Below are 12,328 nucleotides of genomic sequence, written 5' to 3'. Positions count from 1 at the left end.
AAAAATATGCCAAAAATTAGCCGAAACTCCAAAACATCACCATAAAATCCCAAAAATCGCCAAAAAAATCCCGGAAAATTCTAGAAACCTTAGAAAATCATCGTAATTCACAATCGAGCATTTTCGACATGCAAAAGCACACCGAAAGTAGCAGATTTTACTGTAAATGCAATTTACGACACACATATCAACCCGATCCCCGGAAATAGCAAAATGCTCAAAACTCAACCAAAGAGGGCACGAATGCGAACAAAATGATGCCGTAAATAGGCACACACAAAATAGCTCGTAAAAGATCGCAAAATGAATTTTTTATGGAATTATCCAAAAATTAATGCAAAAATTAGCAAAAAATCACCAAAAAATTGAAAAAATTATCTGAAAAATATCCCAAAAATTTCCACAAATTCTCCACACATTGGGGAATGGTGCAGCCAAATAAAATCGCAAAAATCACAGCAATTCAATTGCCAACAATTTTATCAATAAAATCAAGACTAGGCAATTAAACCGGCAAAATTATCGACAAAAATAGGTCAAAAATTGATGCAATTAGAGTGTGTAAATCCCTGTTTTGAGCACAAAAACGCAGCATTTCATCATTACACACATCATTTATGCAATCAAAACATTGAATTAACCATGCAAATTACACACTTTTTTAGGCATACACACACTAAAAAATTGGGAGTTTTTGCCAATCTTTAGGTGCGCGCACAAAAGGGTGAAATTTGTCGAATTTGCAATATGACTTCACAAATCAATAGTTGGGCATGTACACAACACACCTCATCATCATAATTCAAAAATCATAACGCACACATTGATTTCTAGGTGCTCAAACATAGGCAAATTAGTGCACACACACCTAAAATTAGCATACACACACTCAATTAGAGTGCACACACACTTGATTTTAGTGCACACACACCTAAAATTGACCATCTAAACATGCAATCAACTTAATTAGGCACCCAATTAGCAATCCACAATCACCAATTAACAATTGAAACTTGTCAAATCATACGCCGCCAATTCTAAAAAATTTCAGCATTACGACGGCGTGAAAACGGAAAATCGTAAAATTTTCAATCCATAACATCAACATTGCATTGCATCAACATAGCATAGCATTACATTGCATCATGGTGGGATATCTATACAATTCTACACATCTCTAGATTCTGAGGAGGTTGAGAATACCACCTTAATTACCTTTCCGTCGAAGATCAATTGAATGGTCGAATGCTCCAATCCTTCATAGCACATTAGTAAGTTAGCAAAAAATAGTCAAATTAGAAAAGGGTTAGTGAGAAATTAGAGTGTGTAAACACACAATTGGCAAGATATGGTCACACATTAGGGAATTATGAACACAATGCTTCATGCACACACATTCAAAATCCACAAAAACATAATCATACAAGTGAAATTAGTAGTGAAATTAGTGAGGGAACGCATTCGTTTATGCCACAATTACACTAGCGTAGGCCATCATCCCCGGGAACGGCGCCAAATGTGGGACGCATGTCTAACCTCACCATCCTATCTTATTGCAGCATTAGCGAGAACCATGATTAATTTGTCAAACCATGGGACGAAGCTGACTCGACTAGTGCATAGAGGCTACAAGAGGTTGTCAATCTCATGGAAAACAACTAACAACTCGTATCTAACTCAGGCTACACTCAAGTGACTGAAATCACCTAAAGCCAATCGCTCATCGGCAAGCAAATCACATCCGTATAGCATCAAATGACATCCAAACGTAACGAAACTTTTAGGACAAGTTTACAAGACCTAAGCACACATGCCTATGGTCTCAAATCCCACTTTAGGTCAAGTTCCAAAATCGCGATTATTAACAGCAATGGATTTTTGACCTAGTCGTTTTCGACCCAGAATGCATCTAAATGCTTAGCAATGATGCCCCAATTCCCCGCCTATGCTTAGTTTTCGATTTAAAAGTGTAAATTCCTAATTATGATGAAATTAGGTCGCGGGTCGGCGACGCCAAAAGCTATAAAATACTGTGAATGGCTTACGTCAATGCGTAGAGCTCTTACCTGTGGTTGCCATGCAACAAACGCATTCGCAATGTGACAACCGGAGAGGGAGTAGGAAGCACGAGAAGGAGAGGAGTGAGCTCCGTTAGCTCACGCTCTGTATTTCTTATCCAAAAACTTAATTAAATCTTTACAAAGTTGGCTTTTATACCTTAGCCAAGGTCTAAAATGTGTAATGTCCGACGCCCAAGACCTTTGAGACTCCACACTTATTGTATCTGCAACACTAAGTGACCTATGCTTTACATCTTGGAACTCTTATTGAGCCCGTAAAATGTTACAAAGATTACAATGGCTTGAAATAAATCGGGAATTTACAATACGTGACCATTTTGGAAAAATGTGAAAAATGTGTAACTCCAATCTTTACTGCTTCTTTACTTTGATCTTCGATGTGCATCCGTACATCTTCAGTCTTTAGCAGCTTCTATTAATTGACGTTGACTCACTTAACAAACACACTTGAAATTTTAGAAATATTCCAAAATTCAAAGAAAGGGGGGAAGGAATTTTAGACAATAGACCCTAGTGTAAAATCAGACAGCAATAGGAATTGGAAATTATCAAACCCAATTACTACCATAACTATACAAGAAATAGTCCATCAAAGGCCTAGTCCGACACCTATAAATAGGGCTCATTACTCATTTGGCGGAGTCAATTTCACCATTGGAGCTAGTTGTACTCTTTTACTCTTTTAGCCTTGGCTTAGAGCATTCCGTGGCTCTCACTATTGTACTTGAGATCAATTGTACTTTTCTTATCTAAATATACATTCCAACTTTAGTCTCAGTCTACTATTTTTTATTCCATTTTCAATCTTTGTTTGATCTTGTATCTAAAGTATGCTTGCCTAATTTGGTCTGACAAACTCTAACAATCCAACCTGGAATAGCTGTCTGAAGTGGCAAGCTCATTCCAGGTGGCAACTCTTTAACGACATCCATTAAATCCCTATAGATCCAGTGCATGGGGATAATTCTTTTTCTCATGTTGTCCCAACAAAAAGTGAAAACATAATTTATGCACATTTATTCTTTGGGAATTTGTAGCACGAGAGTCTCTTCTTGGTCACGTTGATTGAGATCATTTCCCCTCAGGTAACTATTGCCTCCTTCGAGACAAAAGAGGTGATCAACTTAGTAAGTTGCTCCACTTGAGTGGCAAGAAATTGGACACGTACAGACAACTTACAAAATTGGTCATCAAAAAGTTGGAAATCGTGTTGCATGACGTATTCGTTTGCTTTGGAAAATTAATTGTATCCTCCAAAATTTCAAGCACACTCCGGGGAGGAGGAGTGGATGCCTGTGGAGAAAGATCAAAATCAAAAAGGAAATTTTCATAAAGCTCCCTGTTCAGTGAATCAAACACGGGGTCCATGAAATACTACATCCTAGAGCAAAATAAATAAAGACCTTGAAGAAAGACCACCTTCTGAAATCAAAGAACAACCACCAAGGAAATCAATTAGCCTTGCTAAATCATATGCAATCATCAGTGTCGACCATGAACTTGCAAAAATTAACACCATTGTATGGCCCAAGCAGGAACTTTGTTGTTGTTGAGAAAGGACCTGTCTAGTCCGATGGAGATAAACCGCTAATTTGTGAATAGCAAACAGTTTTGCTAGATGTTACCCTCTTCTTGTGGGCAACCCTTTGTTGAGATTTTTGAAGTTCCTTGTACCTCACCAAAAGTTTTTCTACCCAAGCTTGAACTCAAGCTCTGCTTATTGCCTTTAATGTAGTGTTTAATACCTTGCTGCACAACTTGTAGCAATGCTTGGAAAGTGTTCCTCTTGCACCTATGATGACTCAAATCGTGTGAAATGGAGATTCTCCCTTGCTTTTGAGTTTAGAGGACATTTGGGGGGGATGGGGGTGGCGGGGTTGCCATGAGCAACCTCCCTTATGCAGCTTTTTGAAACCAAAGGGTAACCAATGTTGGGCACCTAATATGAAATCAAAGCTTGTAACAATTGCAAACAAATTTGAGCAGCACAATTGTTGTGGAGGGAGTTGTAGGGCATGTTATAGAGGTCGAGGGAAAGAGATGAGGAAACGAGACTTGCTCCACGGTATCGTGTGCTGCCACTGAGCCCAAAAACACCCACTTTGGTGATGGTTGACCTCGGCTCACGTTCCCTCCAAGCAATCATTCCCACCACTGCTCTCTACTAAAGCTCCTTGTCTTCTCCTCCATGGCTTCACATGAAAGCCCTTTCTAAAAATAGGACCACGCCTTGCTTGTCTCAAATTAGCTCTAATACCAAGCTAAAACCAGAGGGAGTATTGAATCTGTCTCTCCACGCAACCTCTACCCCTTATATAGGCACCCCCAAGCTTGGTTTAGACTGTCCCTCGTGGCCTCTGGCCCTTGGCCTAATAGGATCGGCATGAAAGAGACCTCCATCTCTCATGAGTCATCTTTATAGACTTTAAAAATCCACACAAATTTGAAATATGGATGCCAAGAAACCAAAACTATGGTGAGAAATCCTTGGAGAAATCTAATAGAGTCTCCCTTGTAAATTGAGCAGAAACCTCGGGGGATTCACCATGGAATACTTATCGCACCACGTAAGTGCAGGGGAGGGGTTTTTTTTACAAGTTACATAAGCATATAAGTTAGGGGGCAGGCCCCTAATAATTTATCTCCCAAGCTTAAAATAAGGGAAGGGGTATCATATTTGGGGGGGCGAGGGGGGGGGGAATGAGAGGAAGTTTTTGTGTTTCAAAATCATGGCTTCCAAACATAGTCTTCCCTCAAACTTGTGGGTCAATAGCTACAAATATACATGCAAGAACTAGCACTACTTTGTATCAATTGCTTGTTTTGTGATTATTTTTCATTTGTTGAGGGATGAAAGCTATAAAGAGCTTGTATAGATGTAAATTTACACGGAGAACCTAACACAACTTTATAACCATGTTTTTTGAGTAATTTAGATGGGTCCAAATTGGACAAGTAGCTAGAGTGCAGGCTGAATGGGCACATAGTTTGAAAGTCAAACTAAGACACATTGAGGGTACATCTAGTTATCAATAGAAGTGGTTCCTTTGTACATTGCCAATCACTATGCTACACACTCTTTGACTAGTTTTACTCAGTTAGATCATGTGAGACCTACATTTTATATGTAAGATAGGGGTATGCTAGTTTTCTACATTGATTATTGTATAAGCGTAGAAAGGGGGGTCATATTCTCTCATATGAGTCGTATATAGGGGCTTTATCAAAGTTGTCCGCTCGCAGGTGGCATCCCATTTTGTATATAGAGTGAATCCCCCGGGGCAAAAACTCAAGCAAAATATCAATCATAAACCATGCCAAAATGCAACAAAGTGAGAGTCACACTCAATCACTACACAATCATAACCATGATCAATGCATCAACCCCATGTCTGCATATGCATAAAACGACTCTACAATAATGTAAAGTCCACAATTTACAGGTATACACAGCGTCACTAAACCAAGTGAGCACAATCTCGGACAAACAACTCAACCGAGCATAAAACGCATAACCATATACACAAGTAGTGAGCAAATACAACATTCAAAACACATCCCACAAGAAAACTATGTGCAAAGATCTGACAATGGTCCAAAAACATGTAGAACCTGTAAAGCATGTGACTGCCTATAATTTGTAGCCACACAAGCATATGAAACTCTCACTCCTGCGAGAGTGGATACAAGAACACTAATCTGTGTCCAAAATAAAAAAATCCTATCAAGGTGAGAGTAAAAACTTGACCACTATCAAAGTGGAAGTCATACTCGAACACTAAACCATTAAAGATTAAATTGCAGATATGTGCAAAACATGGCGAGCATTATAAAAAAACTCATCCTAGACTCATAGACGCACCATCCATCTGTGGTTGTTAATGTCATCTAGGGGCCGAACTCGCTCATAGGAAATCTTCTCCGGAATGGTATGTCAGAGCCGTATGTGTCGGATGTGTGTCGCCAAAGGAGGGAAGCAAGTCGTCATCAAGGAGACTACATGAAATCCGAGCCGCTTTGGATGTGTGCTAGAGGAGAGCCAATCCCACTCTCTCTCAATTGTCTCCTATTGTGTCGAGGCCGAGATATTGAGGAGAAACCATGGAGCAAAATCTCTCAAGATGAGCGTGGGAGGAGAGCCAATTTTGATGTTGTGGAGGCTGAGAAGCACCATCACCAATGTTGGGAAGAGGGTGATGTTGGGAAAAATGCACCTCTAGCCTTTCGGGATGTGACCGCTGCCATCGGGGATGTCGGGCCAATGCTGGGGGACCTGTCCGAGCTTACTCACCGATGTGCTTTGTCGCTTTCCACTTGTCTTTTGCTGATTTTGGTTGCTTGTGCTTGGGCCACTTCCCACCACATGCACTGCTCCTTATTGGGCTATGTGTGTGTATGTAATGCTAGCTTCCCACTTCTGTTTGTCTCTTTTGTCGCATGGGAGTTACACTCGATCACTACACAATCATAACCATGATCAACGCATCAATCTGATGCTTGCATATGTGTAAAATGGTTGTACATTAAGTATACTGTGTAAAGTCCACAATATTTGTAGGCGTAAACAATGTCACTAAACAAGCAAGCCCAGTTTATAAAAAACAACTCAACCATGTGAGTGTAAAGCACATAACCATATATGCAAGTACTGAGCAAACACAATGCTCAAAACGTATCCCACAAGAAAACTACGTGCGAAGATATGACAATGTCCAAAAAACTATAGAACCTGTAAAGCCTGTGATGACTGCCCATAATTTGTAGCCACACAAGCATATGCAAATCTCATTCCTATGAGAGTGGATACAAGAACACTAATTTATGTCCAAATGACAAATCCTATCAAAGTGAGAGTGAAAACTTGATCACTGTCAAAGTGGAAATCATACTCGACCACTAAACCATCAAACAATAAGCTGCAAAAACGTGCAAAGCATGGCAAGAATTTGGGAAAAATTTGGCGCAGGATTTTCCTTGAAATTTGAGCAAAATCTCAAAAATCTCACCAAAATTGCATGATCTATGAACAGACACTCAGTGTCTTAGTAGCAAAACCACATATGGTATACATAAACTGCAAAAAGCCTAGCAGTGTATCTCACTCTTGAATGAGTGGCTCTATAAACAAGTGTACCCATCCAAGAATCCTGTAAACCTGTGAATCTACCACCTACGAGCTGTAACTAGCTCACGCTATATCCACATATGCATACATAGCAAAAACCGCACAAAACAATGCTTAAACTACTCTTCATACATGAGCACATAATTTGTGCATCATAATATGATGAAATTTGGCACACTACTACGTCAGTAAAAAAACTCGTCAATCAAAAACCAGACCAATAGAACAACTAGCCACCTGTGGTCGTTAAGACCATCTAGGAGCCAAACTCGCTCATGGGAAATCTTCTCCGAAATGTTTTGTCACAGTCGTATGTGTCGGATGTGCATCACTAGCTGAGGGAAGCAAGTCATCTCGTCAAGGAGACTACATCAGAGCCGAGTTTCTTTGGATGTGGGCAATAGGAGGACCAATGGTTCTCTCTCTCAATCGTCTCCTACTGTGTCGAGGCTTGGATATTGGGGAGAAACCTTGGAGCAAAACCGTTGTGGATGAGCGTGTGAAGAGATCTGATGTTGATGTCGTCAAAGCCGATAAGCGTCGTTGTCGCCAATGCTGGGAAGATGGCGACATCAAGAAAAATGCACCTCTAGCGCATTGAGATGTGAGCGCTGCCATCAGAGATGCGGGCCAATGCCGCGGCAGGCGGTTGCCTGTGCTTACTTGTCAATGTGCTTTGCCACTTGCCGTTTGCATTTCACAGCTTTTGGTTAGCTGTGCTTAGGCCGCTTCTCGTCGTGTGCACTACTCCTTATTGAGCTATGTGTGTGTGTGTGCACTGCTAGCTTCCCACATCTATTTGCTGCTTTTGTTAGGTGGGAGTCACACTCAATCACTATACAATCATAACCACGATCGTCGCATCAATCTGATACTTGCATACACGTAAAACGTCTCTACAATAAGTATACAATGTAAAGGCCACAATGTGTAGGCATAAACAATGTCACTGAACCAATGAAACCTTGGAGCAAAACCGTTGTGGATGAGCGTGTGAAGAGATCTGATGTTGATGTCGTCAAAGCCGATAAGCGTCGTTGTCGCCAATGCTGGGAAGATGGTGACATCAATAAAAATGCACCTCTAGCACATTGAGATGTGAGCGCTGCCATCAAAGATGCGGGCCAATGCCGCGGCAGGCGGTTGCCCGTGCTTACTTGTCAATGTGCTTTGCCACTTGCCGTTTGCATTTCACAGCTTTTGGTTACCTGTGCTTAGGCCGCTTCTCGTCGTGTGCACTACTCCTTATTGAGCTATGTGTGTGTGTGTGCACTGCTAGCTTCCCACATCTATTTGCTGCTTTTGTTAGGTGGGAGTCACACTCAATCACTATACAATCATAACCACGATCGTCGCATCAATCTGATACTTGCATACACGTAAAACGGCTCTACAATAATGTAAAGGCCACAATGTGTAGGCATAAACAATGTCACTGAACCAAATGAGCTTAATTTGGGCCAAACAACTCAATGGAGCGTAAAGTGCATAACCATATACAAAAGTAGTGAGCAAACACAATGCTCAAAACACATCCCTCAAGCAAACTATGTGCAAAGATCTGACAATGGTCCAAAAACCTATAGAATTTGGAAAGCTTGTGATTGCCTGTAATCTATAGCCACACGAACATATCCAACTCTCACTCCTACTAGAGTGGATACAAGAACACTAATCTATGTCCAAATCTGACAAATCCTATCAAAATGAGAGTAAAAACTTGATCAAAGGTGGAAATCATACTTGACCACTAAACCATCAGAGAGTAAACTATAGTTACCCGCAAAGCATGGCGAGAACTTGGGAAATAATTGGTAGAGTTTCCCTTAAAATTTGAGCAAAATCTCAAAAATCCCCCCAAAATTGAATAATCCATGAACAGACACTCAGTGTCTCAAACCTATCAATCTACGAGCTGTAACTAGCTCATGTTGTATCCACATATGCATACATATCAAAATCTGCACAAAACCTTGCTGAAACTACTCTTTGAAGTGACCCACATAGTAGTAATCTTGAATATGCATAACAAGGAATAATAACTTTGAAAACACATCAGAAGATGACATAATTTACTTAGAATAGAATAATTAGTAAGCAGATTTATTGGGGGTTGGAGACCTCTTGCGTTGCTAAAGTCTCCCTTGAGCATAGATAAAGAAGAATACTACACTGTACACTACAAGCATGGGAGGACAATCATCTTTGAGCAAACGGAGGATGGTTGGGGGAATTCCTTCCATACTAGAGATGTGGAGGTGCATGGTGTGTACTATGTCAAGTTTCCACAATGTAAGAGTAGCTGTGTCTTACTAAGGGACTCCCCTACAATTATCTTTCACTAACGTGTAGTAATAGCCATAAAATTAACAATGCTACAGCCTAAGCACAAGGTGAAGGGATATAAGACAATGTATCCTGTCCCTCTGGAGGTGCACAAACAGATCCTAGGTAGTGTATCTCTTTTTAATGCCCATGAGGAGTAGATTAATGTCTTACGGAGCTTTAAAAGCTATTTCTTTTTGTAAGCCTTGTGAAAATTGGTACTTCAATTTTGGATTTTGTGAGTACTAAGTTTATACTATATAGCAGAGTGTAAGTACTAACTAACATTAACTCTTGAATGCCATGTGTACTTTGGAAACTACCAAGGAAATGGGAAAGAAAAAAATAACCTCAGCACATGGTTTTGGTTTAGTTTTCTTGATTTTCACCCTCTCTTAACTATATAAGGACCCACTTTTCGCCCTCTTCTTTAAGTGTCTCTCTTAATACTCCACTAGTTACTTCAATCATGAGCAAAAACTCTCAAAACACTCAAGCCAACCAAGAGATTCATCCAAATAGTCTAGTTTAATTTGAGTTTGATGTCTCAAAATCGGATGCGTCCTTGTATATGATAGTGATTGGGAGCTCCCCAAGGACCCCAAGTTCAAGGAACATGTGGAAGCACTAGAGCTACCCTATAAAATCATCACCGAGAGTAGGGAACTCATCATAGATTAAAAAGCAAGGACTATGGGGAGGTTATTCAAGAGGAAGAGAAAAAAGAGGAAAAGTAGAAGGTAAATATGGAGTGATTTTGTATTAGCTAGGTCATATCCCTAAAAATACCACTCCTCTAGACATAATCAATGTTATACATTAAGCAATGATCCTCTCATAGTCATACTAGATTTTCTTGGGTGCTTGAAACAAGAGATTACATGCTTGGAGGCTCTCTTAGTCAATTCATGTCATCCCATGAACTAGTTGACTGATAAAGAGGCCATGCCTACTTCCTATCCATAAAAGGCATCATCCGTATTGGTCACACCTTGTGCATAGAGAAAATGATATAAAGTGCCTGCCGATGTAGTCATATACAACGATGACAAGCAAATATACCATCCTCAACTATTATTGAACAAAAGGTTACAACAATGAGTAACCCTTGCAACAACATCAACAAGAGAGGTTTTGAGAAAAATCATCGAAAACACATAAGTTCTTACCTTGTCATAAAAATTCAAGGTGAGGAGGAGGTGAATAATGTTGTCCTTGATAGAGTATTTTATTGTGAGATCAACATAAAAACAATGGTAGAGCCGATATTGTACGTGCCTTGCACATTCTGGACTGGCATGGATACATCACAATTGGACATTTCCAAGCATAGAACGTGAGCTTATATCCTTTTATGCCCCTGCCCCAAACCTGTTTGACATTGCTCTTGATCCAAAGTGAAGGATCGGTACCTCTATACGGAAAAGAAGCCTTGCTTCTTATATGGCCTACAAAGCACTTTGCTGCTCAACTATGGCAAGGTGCGGCAAAAGTCTTAAGAAAATGCTTGCTGGAAAGTGTGTCATTTGGATTACATCTTCCTTGTGTGAATTTGGCTCATAGCGTTGTATGTTGACAAAGGCAAGGCTATCATATGTACCATGCATTCCCCCTTGGCGTGGCTCATACCGACACCCAGTAAAATATCATTCAGACATATTGCTAAGTTTCCCCAAGTTTGTATGCTGATAGCATATTCAAAACTTTGAAAGATTTGATGTAAGATGCTAAAAAGTGAAGCCTTGCTTCACATTAAAGACTTATTCAAGTTATTTACTCATAGCCATCTTATGCTTTTACAAACCTTCACCCACCATGCAAGTTGTAGGAAAATTGTACGCCATTCAATGGGTTGTGCCCTCAAAAGAAAATGTAGACTGGCAAGGTACACCGTGTCATAGTGTCACAAAAGATATGATTGATAAATTAAATCCAAGAAACACAAAGAGATTCACTAGAAGGATGTGGCAACAAACCTTCAGAGAATCAAATAGAAAAGCAACTTTTGCAATTTCTTGCCTATATGTGTTGTATCTATCAATTTATTGCATCATATACATAGCTTAAAAAGTAGATATCTAATGGATGATGTTTAAATGATGGTGGCAACTACGACATCCATTAAAGCCCTATTAATCTAGTGCATGGGGGCAATGCTTTTTTTATGCCATCCCAAATAGTTAAAACATAGTTTTTGCACCTTTGCTCTTTGAAAAGCTATAGTTGACAGTCTCTTCTTGGTCACATTGACCGAGATCGTTTTCCCTTGGGTAACTACTATCTTCTTCAAGACAAAAGAGGTGATCAACTTAATAAGCTGCTCCACGTGAGTGGCAACCAATTGGACACATACGACCAACTTATGAAGCCGATCATCAAAATTTTGGAGATCACGTCACGTAACATATTCCTTTGCTTCAAGCAAATTATTGGTGTCCTCCATTCAAGCACACTCTGGGGAGGAGGAGTGGATGCCCATGGAGAAAGCCCAAAATTAAAAAGGTGATTTTCAGGAAGCTCCATGTCCAGTGAATCAAACATGGGGTCCATGAAATACCAGATCCTAGAGATAAATAAATAAATACCTTGAAGAAAGACCGCCTTGCAAAATCAAAGAACAACCGCCAAAGAAATGGATTAGCCTTGCTAGATCATAGGCAATCATCAATGCTGACTGCAAACTTGTAGAAATCACCGCCATTGTTTATCCTAAGCACAAACTATGTCGTTACTTGATTGAAAAAGACCGTATCTAAACCAATGGAGTTAAATCACCAATTTATAAATAGCAAAAAGT

The sequence above is a fragment of the Adiantum capillus-veneris genome, chromosome 7 (genome assembly GCF_014529385.1).
Source record: "Adiantum capillus-veneris isolate H3 chromosome 7, ASM1452938v2, whole genome shotgun sequence".
NCBI classification, from domain to species: Eukaryota; Viridiplantae; Streptophyta; class Polypodiopsida; order Polypodiales; family Pteridaceae; genus Adiantum; species Adiantum capillus-veneris.
This window is presented reverse-complemented; position numbering follows the sequence as displayed.